Source organism: Phocoena phocoena, chromosome 13, assembly GCF_963924675.1.
Source record: "Phocoena phocoena chromosome 13, mPhoPho1.1, whole genome shotgun sequence".
Taxonomy (NCBI): Eukaryota; Metazoa; Chordata; class Mammalia; order Artiodactyla; family Phocoenidae; genus Phocoena; species Phocoena phocoena.
In genome coordinates, this window is record NC_089231.1 from 14289286 (window position 1) to 14311686 (window position 22401).

Consider the following 22401-nt stretch of genomic DNA (forward strand, 5'->3'; position numbering starts at 1 on the left):
CTGTGGGCCCTCGGTAGGTGATTGACCTCTGAAGGCCTCAGTTTTCCTGTCTGTCAGAGAAGTGAGGTCAGTGTGTGAAACACTTATTACAGTGTCTCATGCTTAGTAAGCCCTTAATAAATGTGCTTTAAGCTGAAGGATACTTTGAAGACACTCTCCATGTAACCAATAAACCAAACTCAGCGTTCCATACCATATTTTATAGCTGTTTACCTCAAAATCAGTTCAACAGGTATTTATCATTACCTGAAATGCCAGGGACTGTACTACCTGTCCTTGTCAGGGACTTCTAATAGATGAAATGGACCAGTTAACTGACAGGAAGATTTATATATCATCAAGCCTCCTTAAATTGATTCGTATACATTATGTTTATTTGTTTTTTACAGAATGCTATATGAAAATGTATTCAGAAACATATGGACTGCTTATGAAATATATCATATGTCATAGTGCAAAGGGCTCTTACTGCTATCATATTGGAGCTCTAAAAGAGTACATATGCCTATGTGTGTCCCCCCAGATTTAGCCCTCCCAGACTTTTCTCCAGGGAAAATCTAGTCAAATACTTGAGAACTCAATACTTATTCTTTGTGTTGTATTGATTCTACCCCTGAAGTAGTTTCTAAGGTTCTGTTTTCTAAGAGTAAACAGAAATTATGCTTTCTGCTTTCTTATTTCTCAACTATGAAAGCCAATACAAGCTGAATCCTTGCTCTTGAACAACACAAACAACAATGACAAGCAAACAACAGTCCCCCAAATAGAATAATAAACCCCCCAAAGAGGCAATGACTCAAATACAATTACAAAAACACTAGCCAAAATTCATACTTTGTTGAGCCATACTATATTTAGCTTGGGTTGTTCCTTGGAGCTCATTAAGCCTCTTGCTTAGTCCCGGGCCCTGATGGTGCATCTGGGTCTGAGGATCTGGAGCTCATAAGAGCAAGGGGCTACCAAAGACATCATTGGCCCAGACTTTTTACTTTTAGTGGCCCTGTTTTTGTGTGTGAGAATGGTGATAATTCAGAAGGAAATTATAATCCTCAGGGAGTTTCTAAAGTAGTGGTAATATATGATGTTCATTAATTATTTTTTAACATATACTTTCCATCATTATATTTCAAAATAAAAATGCAACACAAAGAACTATCAAAAATGACCATGCAGATCTATATTTAATCATAAAGAGTTTTGTATTTTGTTGAACAAAACACCAGGTACCAGATTTAGAATGTGGGTGTGATCTCGTGTTGGAAAAAATAGGTGTTATTAGCAACACCTACCATTCACTGAGCATCTGTTCTGTTCTTGACACTGTCCTAAGTGATTTACATATATCATCTTGTTTAATCCTAATGTAAATAATGATACGGTATATTTTAACAATATATATCATTTATCCCCATTTTACACATGTGAAAACTGAGACTTAGAAAGGTTAAGCAACTTGTTCACAGTCACACAGCCAGTATGTGTGAGAGCCAGGAAACTCTTGACTCCAACAGTGCTCTGTACATTGGTACACTGCCCCTAACAGATATAGGGAAAGATACATGAAAATGTCAATAATTGTTACCTGTGGGTGTGGAATTCTTTTCTTTCGGCTTATCTGTATTTTCTAATTTTCCTCAATGAGTTTATTTGCATAATAAATAAAGGAGGGAAGTAAATTGAACCATAAACAACCTCCATATTAAAGCATGAGGTGAAGGGAGAAAGGAAAGATGAAGGGAAAGTAAGATAAGAAAAGAAAGGAAGAAAAAGGGGAGGGAAGGGGGGGAGGAAGAGAGGAAGGAAGGGAGAGAAAGAAGGCTGTCTTCCTAAGTTGGCTGTAAGGTGGTGTGTGTATACAGCTCTGTACCATCATGCCTCCTCTTGGGGATGGCACTGAATGCAGTCCAGCACAGAGGACAGGAGCAGAGGAAAATGTCCTTCAGAACACAAGGGTTTAGGGAAGAGACTCCTACACGTTTAGAACACTGTGTTCTTTCCAGCTGTGGAAAATTGAGTATTGTAGTACTGAACTGAGTTGTAATTTATATTGAAGACCTTATCTTCTACAAAGCATAGTCATTTAGCAAAATATTTTGAGTTATTTTGGCAGAAGACTATTAGCTACAAATAATTTTACCCTGTTTAATTGTCAAGGTATGTTTTGGGCACTGGCAGTGGAAAGAGACAGAGTAAGGATTAGCATCTGGAATGGTAGTACAGTTATGTGGGAGAACACACAAAATACATGAGGGCAGCAGCAGGACATAGTTGGTGACCATATAATTTATCTTTCTAAATGAAGGGGGATCATGTTAATCATTAACTGGGACAGCAGACATATATTAAGACTGTCCCTGATAAACTGGGAAGTTTGATCACCCTAGAGAATCCAGATAAACAGCAGAATCAAGAACCTACAGAACCAGATAAAGGACATGGATATAAAAAGAAAAGAAAAACTTTAAAAAAAGTCCAGCCTCATTAGTAATCAAAGAAATTAAAATTAAACCAACAAAATGTTTCCTTTTACTTTTCAAAATGGCAAAAATCATTTAAAAAATAATGAAGCTACCATATGTTGAATGCTTATATATGCCAGGCAATTTCTAGGCCTTTTAAAAAAGAACATGTAATAAACTTTTAATTTTAGAATAGTTTTAGGTTAACAGAAAAATTGCAAGAATATTACAGAGAGTTACCATATACCCTGTGAAACACGTGGAAGGAGGCAGGGCACAGCCTTTGAAAGGATGACATAGCCCGGGGACATGACATAAACGGATTAGAACCAAATGGGTCCGAGATGGTGGACAAGTTGACTTCCACTAGACCTTGAGCCTCAAGACACTCACTGTAACACATCAGCAAGCTAAATGACACACCCACAGGCACCACAACAGTTCCAAGACTGACCATAATGATCAAAAAGTGGGAGGTGGCCCAATTCCTGGAAATCCCTGCCCCTTCCTGAAATAGCTGGAATTAGCCTATGAAATTACCCACTCCTATAAAAACCGACAACCTTCTGAGATGGCCCACACTCTGTCTGTGGAGTGTGTTTCTCTCTAAATAAATCCACTTCTTACCTATCACTTTGTCTCTCACTGAATTCTTTCTGCGATGAGACATCAAGAACCTGAGCTTCATTAAGTCCTGAAACCAGGTGTGTGATTCCAGTTGGAAGACTGTGGGATTTGGCTGGGTTCGAGTCCCGGCCACATGGGTTTAAGTCCCAATCTGAGGTGCATGGTCTCACCTGTACTCAGTTTCCTGTTATATTACTGTGGTACATTTGTCACAACTAATGAATCAATATTGATACATTATTATTAACTAAAGTTCAGGTTTTATTTGGCTTTTCTTAATTTTTACCTAATGTCCTCTTTCTGTCCTTGTATTCCATCCAGGCTATCACATTATGTTTAATCGTCGTGTACCCTTAGTTTCTCAGACTTCATTGTTTCTGATGACCTTGGGTTTCAAGAAGTACTGGTCAGGTATTTTGTAGAATATCCGTCAATTTGTCTAATGTTTTCCTCATAGTTAGACAGGGATTATGTGTTTTGGGGGAAGAATATCGCATAGGTAAAGTGTCATTCTCCTCACATCATATTCAGGATACGTACTATCAACATAGCTTATCACTGTTGATGTTAACCTTGGTCACCTGGCTGAGGTAATATTTCAGGCTTCTCCACTATAAATGACTCTTTTCCCCCCTTCCGTACTCTTTGAAAGGAACTTAGTATGCAACCCACAATTAAGGAATGGGAAGTTACGCTCCACCATGCTGAGGGTGGAGTATTTACATAAATTATTTGGAATTCTTCTGCATGGAGGTTTGTCTCTTCTCCCTCTTAAATTATTTATTTAATCATTAATTTTTATTAGTATGGACTCATGGATATTTATCTCATACTTTAGGTTACTTTATTGGAGAATGGTATTAGAAACCAAGATATGGGCCCTAGGTGTGCTCGATGCTACTGGGGTATTACTTCTGGCCCTCCCAGGGGACAGAGCCAGGAAAAATATATGTATATGTTAATTAGTGTATATGAATATACACTAATATGTATATGTTAATTAGTGTATATAATTAGTGTATATGAATTAGTGTATATGAATATATCTATAATTATTTCTCTGTCTGTATCCATCTGTGTCTGTATTAAGCTAAATATGAGCTATTCTTATGTCTCTGATTCTCATCCAGTTCTTGCATGGTTCAGTCTAACTTCTCACTTTGCTTATCTATAACCTCTCATTCCAACAGTGAGAAATTTCTACCACCTGCCGTTCATTGCCTTATGCTCAGTTTTGGTGAGAATGCTGGAAGATTGGCACTCTTGCACTGTTGGTGGGAGTGTTGGTACACTTCCTTTGTGGAAGGCAGTTAAGTAAAATGTGTTGGAAGCCTTAAAAGTATCAACTGGTCAAAGGGTCAAATAGTCCAGTCTCCAATCAAAAGGGACAAAGGCAAGAAAAGCAGAAGCAGATTCCCTAGTGGGGAGGAGAGCAGTAGAACTGGGAGGCAGCTCATAGATTCAGACTCAGTCACCTTCATTTCACCCCATACTCACGTGAGAGGCAACACTTCTGATCAAAGCTTGCCTGGGGACCTGTAGCTGATGGTAAAGGCGATACAAAACATTTAATGGGTGAATGCAACAAATTCAGTTCTTTATCAGACCTGTTTTCTTGACATTTTCCAAGAGAATTGTTCATGGTTTATCTTGAAAACAACTGACTGGTAGTTGTTGAGAACTCTTTTTATACCCATCACTGTTTGAAAGAAAGAAAAAGAAAAAAGAATACTGCTATTCCCAGAGAGTTTACAATCTAGGTACTGTGAAATTTATGCTTGTAAGTATGACTAACCTGTAAAAACAACTCAGGCATTTTCCTAAAAAACGAGCAAGCAAAAAAAAAAAAAAAAAAAAAAAAAAGATACCTAGGATAAGGGGACAAAATTGGGAGCCAAAAATTCTGCTGTCATTATTGAATCCTTCCAGGTGCCCTGTGCTGTCACACCAGTGTGGGTCACCTATGAAGTTACAGCATCCTCACAGTTACACATATGATATGTGACACAAACTTGGGGGCTGAAGTGTAATGATTCTAGAGTCTTTTTTTTCAAAGTATCAACTACAAAGGAACATAAGTCTGAAGTAAGGGAGAGAAGCGTAGCTATAATTTGAAACAAGAAATAATAATTGTAAATCATCACTGTGTATTTGAGAAGGGCTTAGTGAAGAATTACTTCTCATAATGAACTCCCCAGAGCTTCTGTCTGCTCTTGATGTGATAGGCACGTTGCTGACTTTGAAAGAATAGCCGTGGTGGTTTAACTCTTTTGTGCTAGAGAGAATCAGGGGAGGAGAGGCCGCACAGGTGTGCTGGAGAGAAGAGGAGGGAAGAGTGCCCTGTGCTTCTTTCAGGTGGTTTGGAGAAGATAAGTCAAATTCGGAAAAAAAGGTAAAAAAAAATTAAGGTGTGGCTGCATTTGAAAACCGGGATTTCCCTTTAGAGCAGAAGTCACCGGATGTATAGAATTGGCTTACTATTTATTCGAACGACAAACATAATAATGGTGATTATTTGGAGGTTATATACAATTGAAAGGGCAAGACAAAAAACATATCTTATCTGAAAGTCAAGTTTTATGTAAGTTAGAACAGCTGAGAGAGGAAATATGACTCTAAGATGTAGGAGGTATTCTGTAAAACTTCCAGAATCAACACCCAGTGCAGTGGTATGTGTTTGGAAGGAGAATAATGGAGAAACAAATGTCAAAAGATATGTGAATTAGCATTTAAAAATCTAGCACATTATGATTGTCCAAAAAGTTCCCTTGTTTGCTGTGTATAGCAAAGAAGTCACAGGCTTGTGATTCTCTGCACACCTCCACATTGCCCAGAGATTCAGATAAAAGCCCCATCACCCCCCAGATTCCCGTATAACATGATCACTGCTGCCTGCACTAAATAGATTACTGGGTGTAGTGTTGTGGAGGCTTATTGAGGCCTGGAATCACCGTGGCGTATAGACAAATGGTGATCATTAAAAATGAAAGGAGAGGGGATGTATTGTCAAGCTGCAGGCATAATCTTGAACAGGTGTTCTAGCTTAAGCCTGTATCAGGCCTGTCTGAGGACTGGTGGGTCCATTTTACTTGAAAGAACTAAGGGGACTGGGATGATTTCATCTCAGAGGGAGAGGTGAAGTGCACATCTCAGAGAGCCTTGCACTAGTGTCTGAGAGGCGTGATTCTACCTAGAGTCCATCGGTGTCCTTTCAACCCCGACCCTGTGAACTGAACTGAGACTTCAGTTCCGTACAAGAGAAATGAGGCAAGCACAGTGGAACAACAAACAAACTCTAGGAGAGTTGTGATATGGAGACATTGATGGAGTTCTTCAATGGTGATAGGAAATGGAAAACTTGACCAGATAGCGGGACCTTCCTTATTGAGCACAGGAGACTCTAGTGGCCATCAGTGGCTGAGCTATCACTTACCTACATACATAGGACAAGACATCACCACAGTGAACCGGCTCAAAGTAGGAGGAAAACAGCCATGATGTCCCATGGGCATCAAGGGGAGTAGTTATGGAGTATACATGAGACATCTTGCGGGCACCCAGACCTCGTTGGTAGAAATATTAAGGAGGAAGAGGGCCAGGGTTGCTGTAGCATGGGTAAGGCCAAAGCCCAACTGATGCTGTGACTTGACTGGAGATTCCATTTTTATGCCACCCTGACACCTCCCCACCCTATACTCAGCTGGTAGAATGGATGGCTTGGGAATCACAGTTTTCATTCCATTTATTTCTCAAAAGGGGCTGAAGTGAGAGAGGAAAGAACACCTCTTCTTTTTGCTCTTTTTTTGTGGTACGCGGGCCTCTCACTGTTGTGGCCTCTCCCGTTGCGGAGCGCAGCCTCAGCAGCCATGGCTCACGGGCCCAGCCGCTTCGTGGCATGTGGGATCTTCCCGGACCGGGGCACGAATCTGCGTCCCCTGCATCGGCAGGCGGACTCTCAACCACTGTGCCACCTGGGAAGCCCTCTTTTTGCTCTTACAGCTTTAAATGTCATCAGCACTTGTGGCAATCTTGTAGCACCAAATGTAGTTTTTGTCTTCCCTTCTAGAGTCTGAGTTTGTAGAAGGGGCTCTATCTTTATCTTTCTGTCTGTGACACCTGATACAACACCAGAAATGAAGCGGGTACTCAGCAAATACTTGTCAATGAAGGGAAGATTCTAACCTAAAGTGGGCACTGTTTTAGGTGCCTTATTTAGGTTTGATTTTAACCTTTGTTGGGATTGAGTTTTTGTAGAGAAGAGGGAAACATGGACAGTGTTTCAAAATTTGCCCTTTAGAACCACGGAGCTGGAATTTAGAGATCATCAGTTTAGTGCTGCACGTAGCATGGTTGATGGACTGAGGCTTGTCTGGGAACCATTTGTAACTGGTCTGTGATAAAAGTACAGAAATAGAGTGCATTTAGAAACTTTTATAGTAATTTGACATTGCAAGAACATCCAATCCTGTGCTCATTTTTCTAATACTTTACTATTACAATAGTAGTGGTTTATGAAGGGTTGAAAATGAAAGAAACAAAGAAGTCTGTCTTTTTGTCCATTTCAAAGAAAAGTTGGAGACACATTTGTAGTTCAGTTCTCTACCTCTTCAGAGAGGCAGTGTAGCATAGTGTTTGAGTGCATGGGCCCTGGAGCTAGGCTACCTGGGTGGGAATTCTGGGTCCTCTGCTTTCTAGGGGGGTGACTTTGGGCAAATTACTTAATCTTTGTTCCTCCAGTTTCCTCTTCTGTAGAATGGGTCAGGATAATAACAAAATTTTTAGTACCTACCTCATCGGATTGTTGTGATGATAGAATGAGTTGACACATATAAGGTAGTTAGAACAAGGCCTGCCACATAGTAAATGTTATACTCATTATTATTTGTACAGATGAAAAACAGACTCAGAAGTGAAGAGAGTTGCCTGAGGTTACATGGCTACTCAGAGAGATCTAGATCCCCATACATCTCAACAGATTCTTCTTTCTCACTGTTTCCTCTTTTTCCCAAGTCTCCTCATACCAACAGTAATACTATCCTCCTAATTCTTTTTTTTTGTGTGTGGGGGGCGGGGTACGCGGGCCTCTCCCTGTTGTGGCCTCTCCCGTTGCGGAGCACAGGCTCCGGACGCGCAGGCTCAGCGGCCATGGCTCACGGGCCCAGCCGCTCCACGTCATGTGGGATCTTCCCGGACCAGGGCACGAACCCGTGTCCCCTGCATCAGCAGGTGGACTCTCAACCACTGCGCCACCAGGGAAGCCCTGTTCTCCTAATTCTTGATGCTCTCCTCTCACTCTGCTCTGACCCCCAATTTGCCTGTGCCTGTTTCACACTGTTTATTCTTAAAACATGTTTCATCATTGTGGTTCCGTCAGGTCCCTGCCTAACTGACCACAGACCAAATCATTGCTCTCCTGTGTTCGGGGCTTTTTCCCTACTTGAGTCATCCCAGAGGTCAGCGGGGCTGGCTGACGTCCTGGCAGTCTTTCGTTAAGACTGCTGCTTAGCTGAACAGCGAGGATGTGTCACAGGAGCACCGCAGCAGAGATGAGCAGTGACTGCAGATGCCTATGAAAATGATGGCTGACTCTCCTGCAAAGAAAGTGGATCTCACAGTATGCTGCTGGTGCAGGCCATTAAGCCGGTCCTTGTGGGGCAAGTGGTATTGGCCTGTCATGGAAAGAACAGTGCGAGGCAGTGGACAAGATGTTTTAATTCTCCTCACACTCTGCCCATACAAAGGAGCTGACTTACTTATGAGACTGGAGTTAGAGAGTCTTACTTATGTTTGGTCAAAAAAACAAAACAAGCAAACAAACAAACAAAAACTGCTCCCTTGCCCATTTTCTAGGTCTATTAAAAATACTGTATTTCGAGAAGATAAAGAATGCCATTTTCCTCATATAATTCCTCTCCTTTGCCCAGGCTTTGAAAAACCATCTTCAAACCCTTTCGAAGTTTTATGTCTTTAGACCTCTTGTATGCCATGCTGTGTTTCTTACAGAATGATTTAGTGAGGGCTTACTGTGTGCCAGGCCCTTTTCTAAGAGCTTTCTGTATGTTAACTCATTTGATCCTGACAGCCACCCTAGGAAGTAGTTTCTCTTTATTCCCATTTTAAGTTGGGCCACAGAACGGTGCAGTGAGTGGCAGGGTGAACATGCTCCGGGCGGGGCAGGCCTTGCTGGGGTCACCTGCTCAGCACCGCCTGAGGGGCAGTGAGGGAGGCACGGGGTGCCCCTCATTCCGCTGCCCCTCAGCTGTCCCGCACCCCCTTCTTCCTTGTTCTCTGTCTCCTTCCTTCGAGCTTCCTCTTATCTGAGAGTAGAGGCGTACACTTTCTACTCTATGGGGCAATGACAGCATCTTTCCTGGACCTTCCCACCACTTTCTGTTCATCTTTCTCTGCCTGAGAACAAATCTGAATAAAAAAGGTGAGGAAATTGTAAATACAGACCCTGCAGTCTGACATGAGCATCTCGAGGATTTTGGCTTTCCTCTCAGAAACATAATCCTCGGTTTTCTCTTGCATTTTCAGGAAGATGTTTTCGGGAGGGAAGGAGAGAGGGGGAGGGAGAGAGAGAGAAAGGGAAAGGGACTGTTGAGTAATGGGAGATATTTTAGAAGCTCTGGAATCTAATGATTAACACTGTCATTGATTCTGCCCTGGCAGGGCTGACAAGGGGGCCACTAAGGAGATATAGCCCCCTCCAAAAATTATTCTCCCTGTGCTCTAAATACTCATTCTCTACTTCTTTGGTGCTGGCCTGAGTCTGTTGACTGCATCTTTCGTGGCCCACTCTTCATGTGATTCTTGACCTGCTCAGGATTTGCCCAAGTTCCTACTTCTCCCATTGGACAAAGCCATGGCGTTTCCTCCATGCTTGACGATTTAGTTTTAACAGCTGACTAGCTTACTAAGCTTTGGCTCACTCACATGTTTTCTAAAGTAAAAACATGATTGTCAGTTTCATAATTTTGCTTAGGATGGATGCTGTGGGTAACCATTATGTGTAGCAGCTAATGCTTATTGTGATGTTGGTTAAAGGGAAAGGACAGGAAGCAATAAAACCAGTTGATAATTATAAAGTTGTGTTTTTAGGTAGTGGGTAAGCTGGTTGCTCATTCACAAGCCTTACCCTAAGTTACAAAATTAACAATTTAATTTTTTCCTCTCTTCTCTCCTGCTGCTTCAGAGAAAGTTAACTTGCCTAGAAGGGAAAGAAGAGTTGCAAATGTTTTAAATTCACAGAAAATATTTCCTCCTTTGCTAATTGTTAATGTTTATAGACTCAGGACACTAAGTAAGCAAGAACAATAGAAAAACACATTGCTGTCTGTGCAGAAGAACAGTCAAGAGCAAAATATAGTCATTGGAACATATTTCCCTAGTGTTTCATAGAGTAAGTTTATGTTAAATAGATGAGTCATGGGCAGTTTTATTTATGAATTATAGGCCCTTTTACACTTACTAGTTATACCTATGAAATATGGCTATTTGTAAAAATACATATATTTAGAAATATATTCATATATTTGACATATGTTTATAAATATGTATGTATTTATATATTTACTACATATTCATAGAAATATAACATTTAACAAATATATATTTTCATTCTTATTTATAGTGTAGTCTATGAATAATTTCTGTTAAAGCTCATGTAATCAGAAGCTCACAGTGTGATGATCTTTTTCAGAATCCTGGCTCCCATGCTGAGTAGTAATATTTCTCTGAGATATAGAAATAGTTTGGGTTTTTAAAAAATGTAATTTGCAGTTATTACTATGTAGTTTTCTTCTAATAACAGCTTTCCTCAAAGACACAGAGCAAGGGTCAACAGAAATGCCTGGTTAACTAGAAAGCAATTAAAGAAATTCTCATTAATTTGGCTGTTTAATTTTTTTTCACTTGTAGCAACATCATTTTTTCCAGTAAAACACTGATTTCTGATTCAACAAATAACATCAAGCACTGGAACATGAGGTGGAGAGACAAAAAGAGAATTTGAAAAGCCATAAAGTAGCTTATAAAGAACCAGTAGTTTTCCTTTTGACTGGAAACTGCCAATTGCTTTCCCTGCAGCTGTTATCAGATGTGCTCAAAAGAATATTCTTGAAAGAGAAATGAAATATATGTTTAATTATGGCTTTAAGCTTATGTAGGGAATCACTTTTCCATCCCGTGGAGCTCAAGAACTACTGATGTTAATTTAACAATGCACTTCATGAAATTTTTTTTTTTTTTTATTTTACGTCCAGATTCAGGTCATGAATACATGGTCTTAAAACCATATTAATCCCCAATCAATATGCTTCTTTTGTTATTTTAGATATTAAGCACAGTAAGTGTGGTATTATATAGATTTTTAAAAAGCAGCTTAGAAAAGGAGCTCGTTTTATGATATGGACTTTATTGAAAATGGAATTTGTGACTATTCAGATGAAAACTGCTTTAAAAAAGCTCATTGACACTAAACAAACCAAATTCAACTTTTCCAGTGGAATTGTTAATTCTGTGTTACCATGTGCCCTCCTGAAGAAGCAATACTTATGATAGTTACATTTTGAGACATTTGAGACCCACAAATCTAGGAATAGAGCTGGGCATTTTCATAGATGTGGACTACATGATTAAACAGTGAAATCTTTAAGCTTGGTTGCCAGAGACTCAGAGACTTAGATCCTGGACTTCCTTTTTGGAATATGCAAGTAGGGGATGTGCCTCTGGTGACAGTGAATTTGCAAAGATAATAAGAGAGAATACAATGAATTTCATTAAATGAAATTTATCTTCAAGTTCAATAGATTATATTACACTACTGTTCAGTGTTCTGAGTTTGTTGTAATCTCCTTGCTGTCCTCTGTTGTCCTTTTCCACTTCATTTACTTACAAAAAAATTCTTGAATTTTTTTTAGACACCATTTTCGTAACTCACCACTCTTACTGTTGATCAAATAATGCCAAACTTAATCATGAGTTAGCTATTTACTTTTGGAAAGATTAAGTAAGTCCCTGACCCATTGTTTTCATAGTGGGCATACTTTTAGAATGGATTATTCGATAGAAGCTTTGGAACACTCAGGAAGAGGTGTGGCGGATTTGGAGCCAGTATGAGCACAGTGATCCCTCACCAGACTCTAAGCTCTGCAGGAGAGGCATCATTTTGTCATGTGCACCATTGTAATTCCAGCTCAGGGGCAGCACCTCTCACCTAGAATATGGTCAAAAAATCTTTTGAAAGAATATACGAACAAATCAGGGCAATGCTAGCTAATATCAGTTCCTAAAGTTACTCATTTGGTAGACTGCGTGATACTATGCATAAACTATACCTGGATTTCAGCAAGACATTGATGAATTTGTACTAGGATCTTTCGCGGGGGAGACAGGTAGGTGTTAGGTCACAGCTTAGTTACGTCAGAGGCTGGACCACAGTGGTCACTCAAAAAATATTTGTTGAAAAAACCTGAAAACTTCTGGAGAGAAGCTGTATGGCATGTTGTGCTCCTACTTAAATCTTTTTCATTGAGATGAATGAAGACATTCATAAATTAGCAGACTTAAAACAGTTCACAAAGAGCTCAGTGGGCTGATAGAACAGCTAGAAAGTGAAAAGATGAAACATTAAAAGAATAATGCAAATGCTCAGCACTTAAATTCAAAAAGTATAAAAAATATAGGCTGACAAAGATGTAATTTTCCAGTAGTTAAATATATAATGTAAATTAGACTTGAGATTTAGTTGACTGCAAACTCAATGTGAATCAACAATAACGTGATATGGCTACTAAAATATAAATGTGATTTGGAGCTGCATTAATAAATGGTTAACTTTGGATCTTCATGAAACCTCTGACATTGTATGCATATTGCATGTATGTGTACCTTTTTTTTTTTTTTTAGGAGAAAAGGTTCATACCTTTTATTGGATTCTTAATGAGAACAGTGACTCACAAAATATTAAGATCTACCAGTTCAAAAGAAGATAGGTAACAGTCCTATTTTGTATACAGGTCAGGTCAAAGTACAGTTGTATACCATTATAATCAGTTCTTGGAAATACATTTGAAGAGCTACAGTGATGTGATAAACTGAAGCATCTCCAGGGGGCAAGCTAGGATAAGTGAAGGGTGTAAAAACCAGAACCTATAAAGGTAGGATTGAAGGAACTGGAGGGCTAGGCTTGGAAAGAAAAGATTTTAGAAATATTGCAAATGACTTAAAAAAAAGTGGTTGTTTTGGATCAGGAAAAGGCACAGATACTGATCGTATCCAGTGTTGGTGAGAATGTGAGGAAATGGAGACTCTCATAATCTGTTAGGGTCTGAGATGGTATAGTTATGTTGCATGCCAACTTGGCATGCTCAATTTTTGAAAAATGCACATTTAAAAATGTATAGTTTTTAAAAATGCACATTTGTAGATGATTCAGAGAAATTTTGTACACAAGTACATATGCACAAAGGTACATATACAAATAAATTTACAAGCCTCTTTACTCTAACAGTTTTGTTAATTGCCTCAAAAAAGGATTTATCACAGGCTATACCCTTGACACAACAATGAAATACCATGCAGTGGTTAAAATTAAGGAGGCAGATCCATAAATTCTGACATGCAAAATATCATGAAGGTTTATTAAGTGAAAAAAATGTTGTATATAATATGTGTGTATTATAGTTTATGGGAAACCCCCACAAAACAATACATTTCCCTATGTGCATAAAGAGATAAAGATCTGTAATAATTCATAATTAGCTGATAATAATGATTCCCTCTGTGGGATTCAGGGAGGGTCAAGGGGCTCTTTATTTGTATAAATTTTAATTTTTACATAAAAATGTATTCAAGTGGTCTTTTAAATAAGAATAAGTGGAAGTTATAAATGAATAAAAGTAGATAAATAAAATTTTAGAGGATTTATACATGGAAAAGTGGTTAAATTCCTTTTTCTATATAGTTCCAGAGAGGAAACAGGGTAAGTTATATTAGAAGGCTCATTTTAATTTTGTATAAGGAAGCATTTTTTAGGATTAGAAAGATTTTAAAATGGAATTGGTTGCCAATTATTGGCTCTATCTTCATTCCAATGGTTCAGCCCTTCCAAGAGTTGAAACAGCGTTTTAGATAACTAGCCTCCAAAGATGTTTTTAAAATAATCATCCTATTCAATGGGAAAAGATTACTTCTAAAATAATTTTAAATTTTGTGAGTTTATGATTCTGTGGGTAGATAATGTCTAAGTACCTGTTGAGGTATAAATTCCAGAATTCTAATTTAGAATTCCTTGACCTAGCAACCAGTTTTTTACTTTTCCAAAGTGTGGGAGGCACACTACTGGTCATTCAGGAGGTGATTTTAAGTGTTACATAAATGTGTCATTAATCATACTGAATCACTAAATCAAATCATTGGTGGGAAATTGTTATTGCCCTTTTCAGTATTGATTGAAGTCAAGGAGAAAATCGCTAACATTTTTCTAGTACTTGATATTTTCCCTTTTTAACCAAGTGAGAGAAGCTTTTGGGCTTTGGACTCCAGCTATCAATAATATCTATCTATCTATCTATAATATTATTTTTTCTTGTGTGGGTTGTGATTACCTTCTGGGTTTTGGTAGTTGTGGCACAAAATATTGGTTACCTACCCTATTTTCATTACTACCTTCTTCTTTATTAAAGGAGGCTCTTTGTTATTGGTAGTGGCAATATATCCAGCTGAAAGACTATAATCCTAGCCTTCCTTGCAGCTAGGTGTGGTCATGTGTCTTAGTTCTGGCTAGTGAGATGAGCAGAAATGCCATGTGTGACATCCAGGAAGGATGCTTAAGGAGAGCTGATTCATCTGAGAGATGCACACTTTCTACCCCAGCCCCATTCTTCTTTTCTGCTTCTCATATAGATGAGATGGCTGGAGCAACAGCAGTTGAATTAGATCATGAAACAATCTTGAGAACAAAGGACTCATGCTAAGAAAGACAAAGCAGAAGAATAAGAAGGATACTGATCTCTGATAACCAAGGCACTACCATAGCTACCTCTTGACTGCTTTTTCATGAGAGATTTATCTGTTAGTTTAAGTGGGTATATAAAGGAACACAGTACTAACAGATGCAGCACGTATCAATATTATTGGTTTTCTAATTATGTTAGTGATACACAGTTTACTTCTACAGTAATCTATTTCATTGGGATCCATTGGATCCAATTTTAGTTTTGGAGTGTATTTTTTGAACAGGTTTAGCTATTTGTAAGGATTGGTACTTCATGACTTTCATTCTTTCTTCAAAGTCTTCCAAAGAACAAAGAGAAAATTTGCCATATCTTTTAAATAGGAAAAAACCTCATTCAATTTTGCAATTTCTGTATGGGTCCATTAAACACTTCTGTAAATCTAAGATATGAGATCTTAGTGATCTTATTATTATCATTACTTTCCATATCTTGGAACATTGTGCTAGTTTATCATCTTAGGAATTATCTCATCATTACTCATCAATAAGAATGATAGAATCCCCTAAATTTGAAGTCCTCCGAAAATGATATAATAGTAAAATAAATCATTCTTCAGCCTTCTTATTATGTTGCCCAAAGTATTGTATCATATTTCAAGAATGGTATAATACTGAAGACATCATCTTTGTGGTCTGCTTTTAGTTTTCATTGAAAAGGTTGAGAATTCAGAATTTTACATTGCTGCTCAAAATGGCAAAGGGAAGAAATAGCGGAAACTGGTTCAAAATTATAGGATGAATCAAATGATAAATGCAAAGAGGCAGATCATAAATTGATCATACAAACAAAATTTGAGATTATTAGTTTTCAGATGGAGCTGTCTAGCTTGTATTTTCCCAAATTTAAAAACCATTGAGTGAACAATTTATTTCTAAGGACACAAAATAGGTCATTCTCATCTAGTTTGTTGTTCAACTAGGAAGGACTTCAATATGCCTATATTTTGTGACAAGACTCACAAAAAGTATGTATGACAGTACTATTTCATCTTTTATGATGTTTGCGCATCAAAATTTACGTGATCAAACGAGGTTTTTTATGTTTAAATTCTTGTGAAATTTTAAATAGTTAAAAAATTTTCTCTTTATTCTTCTGTAATTTATTTGTAAAATGACTTTAACACATTAAAAAAATAAAAAGGGTCCATTGGGCTTAGATGATAAACAGTGATGAGTGTTTTTTCCAGTGTACTGGGGGTTAAGCAGAAATAGCTAGCTAATCAGGTAATAAATATGAAGTTAATAAAAATACTAGTTAATAAATGTGCTAGAATATAGCAAAAAAATCACAAAAGAGTTTTTACATTTGGGAAACATCACATTGAAATCTATTTTCTTTAATCTAAGTTTGACTTACTAAATGATGTTTTTGTACATTTGTTGATATTTTTCCTATATTTAAAATTTTTTACTATGAATAGTTATTGTTTAATGAGTGTGGAATTTCAGTTTGGGAAGATGAAAAAATTCTGGACATGAATGGTGGTGATGTTAGCCCAACCATGTGAATGTACTTAATGTTGCCAAACTGTACATTTACAAATGGCTAGAATGGTCAATATTATATTTATTTATATTTTACCACAAGTTAAAAATTAAAAAAATTTCTTACCTCTTCTTCTCTGGCAAATTAAAACTCAAATTGTTTTCAATAGAATGCTTTAATTAGTGGCTGGTTTCATTCTTACTCGTGCCTTTATTTTGGGTGGGGTGTTCTACATGTTTTAGGACAGAATTACTATTATATGGATATTGAACTATATGAATATGCATATAAGAGAGCAGATACAGCATATAGAATCCTAACTCACTTCATTTTGACACTTTTATACAATGGAGCCCATATCAATTTAAGCACACAGTATTATACTATTTTCACTTAATATCTATCTATATCTTTCTATAATTAACATCAAATTAAGCTAGCAAATGTTTAAGTACCCTAATTGCTATGATTCTTTTGGGGCTATTGTTTTGCACAATGTGAGAGTCATAGGAGACGGATACATATATATATATGACTGAGATGAATTGATTTTGGTGAGTAGCTTCTTTTGTGCTTCTCCAGTTTCTGAGTCAAGCTGCATGTAGCAAGATTCTGAGCTCTTCTTACACTTGAGTATTCCATATCCAAGACCCACTGGAGTCCAAACTTTGCATCTGTTCCTTACTTGTCTGGTTTCCCACTGGTTTAATTTCATCCCATATTATCCATATTGCCATTCACACCTTTATCTGATAATACTTTAGAGTTTGATTTCTGAAATTTGATAGAGGGGCTATAAAGTCCACAAGAAAACTCATTTATAAGAATTCAAATAAAGATAATTTTGATTAAGATCAGGAAGCATGGGAGCAAAAGAGCTGAGGGAGAGATAAAGCCATGTCTACATCAAAATTAAGTTTCTCTTGATCCACTTAGTTTTATTATGCACAAGTTTTCTGATAAACTAATTTTCTGAAGTATACCACATTATACTAAGATGTGTAGCGTTTGCATAATGAACTGTGACACAGGAAAAGTGTTTTATATGTTCCCTTTGAAATTTCTTTCTATTTGTATGCTTAATGTTACTGTTACATTTCTAAGTAGACTCCAGTTTTTCCTAGGAAATTGAAATGCTTTTGTGCTCTATTCATTGCAGGGATTTTCTTGCAATTTTTTTAAAAAACATTTCCACCAATGGGGTCCTTTCAGAACACCTACAGAGGATATAAAAAATATATTGTAGTGCATTGTATCGATGTCAACAGAAATGTGTGTTTTCACCCTGGTGTGATGTCAGAACAATGCAGGGCATCTTTCACTGTGCCAACTCACTGGAATAAAAGACCCATTCAGAGAGCAATCCTTGGATGGTCACAGTTTTTCAGAGTTTTTATGCATGGCCACACAAGTTTACAACTTTAAAATTTTCTTACAAGGCATTATATTCTCTTCCCATTGCAGCTGAGCTTTCAAGTTGAAAAGTGAATATTTTTATGTATAGCAGCTGAAATGTGTATTAATTCTTTGGTTAAAAAAATAAACACGTTTTGTAAAATTATTGTATCCCAAGGCTAGGGTTAGCACATTTCATTCATGCTACTTTCTAAAACCCCTGCTGTTAAGATTGACAGCAGAATGTGGACTTCATAGATCCCACCATACAGATTCTAAAACCCCCAACATAACAGATTAACAGATGTGAGTGTGGACGGTATTATTGATGCTTTGGAGATGAAATTAAAACATTTTGCATTTAGATGTACAAAATAAGCATAAAGCATTTCATTTTAGGTGGTTGAGGTTTGGGGAGAAAGAGAAAATAAAGCACTCTGCCTCAGTTCCAAGAATTCTTCTTCTCCTTGTCCCAATTCTTCATCTTGTTGTTCCTTTTAAACTTTTATTTCCCTAATTATAAAAGACAGTTGTGATTTTTGAAGAAATTGGAAAATACAAATAAAGGGAAAAAATTAAACTACCTTGGAACACCCTTTCCTACTCCACCCAGAGATGTCATTGTTAATGTGTTCGTGTGTTAATGTTTTCCTTCCTTTGGAGTATATGTGTTACAAAAATAGGTCATACTAAACATGTGATATTGTAACCTCATTCTAAGCCATGGACCTTTTCCTGTTTAAGTAAATATTCTAAAGTGTCATTTAAAAAAATTAATTATTTTTATTTTTGGCTGCATTGGGTCTTTGTTGCTGCGCATGGGCTTTGTCTAGTTGCGACAAGCGAGGGCTACTCTTCGTTGCGGTGCGCAGACTTCTCATTGCAGTGGCTTCTCCTGTTGCAGAGCACAGGCTCTAGGTGCACGGGCTTCAGTAGTTGTGACGTGTGGGCTCAGTAGTTGTGCTCGCAGACTCTAGAGCGCAGGCTCAGTAGTTGTGGCGCACGGGCTTAGTTGCTCCGTGGCATTGGGGATCTTCCTAGACCAGGGCTCGAACTTGTGTCCCCTGCATTGGCAGGCAGAATCTTAACCACTGCGCCACGAGGAAGGTCCCTAAAGTGTCATTTTTAATGAAAGTAAAGTATTTCATTGTAGATGAACTGTAAGTGTTAAAGCAATAGCTTGGTTATGACATGTTATTTTTAATTTTTATTCGTTTATTGCTATTAAATTTTTTTTTGGACTGTACACCCCCTTTCAGCTGAATGCCATATTCCCCAGTTGATTTACTGTTGAACTATTCCTGTTTGTTTGTTTCCCTATTATAAACAAAACTGCCATAATCACCCTTGGACATATATCTTTGTGTACATGTTGAGTATTTATATAATATATCTTCCTGGAAGAGAAATATCTGAGTAATAATATTTAAAATATTTAAATAGAGAAAACCCACTTGCAGCAATGAAGACCCAACACAGCCACAAAAAAAAAATAAAAAGAAATAAAATAAAGAAATAGAAAAAAAAATTTAAAAAGTTTATGAGATAGTTTTCTGTGTTTTCTTCTAGGACTATTCTGCTTAGATATTTAATCCATTTGAAATTAGTTTTTGCTTAATGGTATGAGGAGGAGGGTCTAACTTTCTTTCTTTCTCAAAGAATATCCAGTTGTCGCCAAATCATTTCTATTCCATACCATCTTTTGCCACTCCTTTCAAATACCAACTTAAGATACTAAATAGTCATATCTATTTCAGTTTTTTCTCTATTCTGTTTCTTATTCAAATAATATACTGCTTTAATTTTTATAGCTCTTTAATGTGTTTTGCATTTGGAAGAAAGAAAAAGACATTACCTACTTCCTCAAGTAAAATTATTGAGTCAGATTTTATGCATGGTTTCAAGGCTCCAGGAAGGCCATACCAGTTTACACTCACTACTAGCAGTAAATGCAAACACTTATTTCATTTCACCTTACTAATATTTGCACATATGTGTTTCATATATTATATATATATTTTTTAAATTGCCAACTTGATAGCCAAACAGTATCTAATAAACTGTTGCACATATCTTCGATTACTAGTAAGGCTGAAATCTTCTTATACAGTTATTCAGTTTTGTAATTCTTTAAAAATATTTTCAGTTCAGTTTAATGTGCTCATATTAGGGGATCTGTATGTTTTAGTAACAGCTCATGCCTTAATTAAGGAGAACATAATGGTTTATCCAGGAGCAGGACAATTCTGAAACCAAGAACTAAGGAACTTCCTACCTCTAGGTATACAGGGTAATAGTAGCCAACTTTTTTCTGCTCTGTTCTAAAAGCTTTCTATTCCTTGACTTACTAAATCCTGTCAGCAACACTATGAGGCAGGCATTATGTTAACCCCCACTTTTTGATGAAAAACTGGGGCTCAGGGAGATAGAAAACTTGCCCAAGGCCACATAGCTAGCAAGTGGCCCAGCCAGAGTGTGAATCCAGGCAGTGAGGCTTTGGAGTCCAAAGGCTTCCTCAAAGCGTCTCCTGAGGCCACCATCCTTTCCCCAGGACAGCCATGAACACATGCCGAAGGAGTCTGCCCCAGGGTCAAGGCCAGCAAAGACAGAAACAGTTGCCCGTTTCTTTAAAAGTCAGGGTCTTAGTCTTTGTAAAAGTGGAGGTGAGAATGCTTTGGACGTCACTTCTCCACGCTGAGAACTGTGAGGAAGACTTACATTGTTTTTGGTGACAAAATCATGTATCGTTAAAAATATTCCTAAGCAATCATTTCAAATGTTTCTGAGCAAAAAATGCTATGGAGGCATAGCATAAGTTTCTTGTAAAAAGTAGTAATAGTCTCCATAAAAAGGCACCCTTACCTGGGAAGGGGTAGGTTGTAATTATTTTTTAAAAATGCAGAGCAGTCAGTTACTGCTTTATCCAATATAATTGTGCTTACTTTTAAGTTTTAACGTGGTGGATGAAGAGCTATACTAGAGTTAGAAATGTCAGTTATGTCATTTTTCTTTTTTTAAAAAAATTTTATTTTATTAACTTTTTTTAAAATTGGAGAATAGTTGTTTTACAACGTTGTGTTAGTTTCTGCTGTACAGCAAAGTGAATCAGTTATACATATACATATATCCACTCTTTTTTAGATTTCCTTCCCATTTGGGTCACCACAGAGCATGTCAGTTTTCTTACTGCTATTTTCTTTTAGCTGCACTTGTCAATTTTGTGAAGTTTAGTTAAAACTATCTCAGTCCACGTGCTGCAATAGGACTCCTTAAATAAAAATTAGACAGGTGGTGATTTTCTTTTGGCTTCTACAATTGGATAAATAAAAGGACCAAAAGGTTCAGCTAAGGTTCTAGTTATCTGTTTATTTCTTGCTAGTTTGCTGTCTAAGGTTTAGGGGTAATTTGGGTGGAGTAGAGAGGAAGAAAATGAATCCAAAGCTAAATACGGGTAAGTAACAAGTCTTACGCATGCAGGTTGCACTTCATACACAGGTCTAAACTGGGGTTTGAAGTGTCTGTAGCCAATTCTATGAGGAATAATATTAGAATCATTGATTGATCATTATAACATTGATCAATGCCCTCTGCTCATTCACTGGGAGTTGGAATTATAAGATGACATTTTAGAGGAGAGGTTGGAACTATAGATCATTTTGCCCATAACCCTCTGCCTCCCTTAGTTCTCTCTATCTGAAGAAATGGCATACCCCAACAGTTACTTACACTAAACTCCTAGAAATGATCCCTGACCTTCACTTCTCACATTCAGTAGGTCTCCAGATACTGTCAATTCTGTCTGAAAAATGCACCTTGATGACTAATTTTCTCCATCTTTGCTGCCACCATTTCCCCACTCCCCTAATCAAAATATCAGTAGCTTAAATGATATTTTAAAAATATTAAAATAAAAAAATTTTAATTTGGAAATAATTTTAGGCCTATAAAAAGTTCCAAAAAATAGTGCAGAGAGTTCTCGTATATCCTTCACCCAGCTTCCCCTAACATTAATGTCTTACATAACCAATTATGGAAACAAGGAAATTAACATTGATACAATATTATTAACTAAGGTAACAGACATTATTCAATTTTTAGCAGTTTTCCCACTAATGTTTCTAGTCTAGGATCCAATCCAGGATCCCACATTACGGTTAGTAGTCAAGTCTCCTTTGTCCTCCATCTTTCTTGTCTTTTATGACCTTGACTTTTTGAAAAGTACTGGTCAGTTCTTTTGTAGAATGTCCCTCACTTTGGGTTTGTCTGTTGTCTTCTACAGCTAGATTTAGGCTGTGCATTTTTGGCAAGAATTATCACAAAAGTGATGTCCTGCCCTTTTCAGTATATCATATCAAGGGGGCTAAATGTCTCGTTAAAGAAATAAATTAAATCATGTCACAGACCTTCAGTGGGGT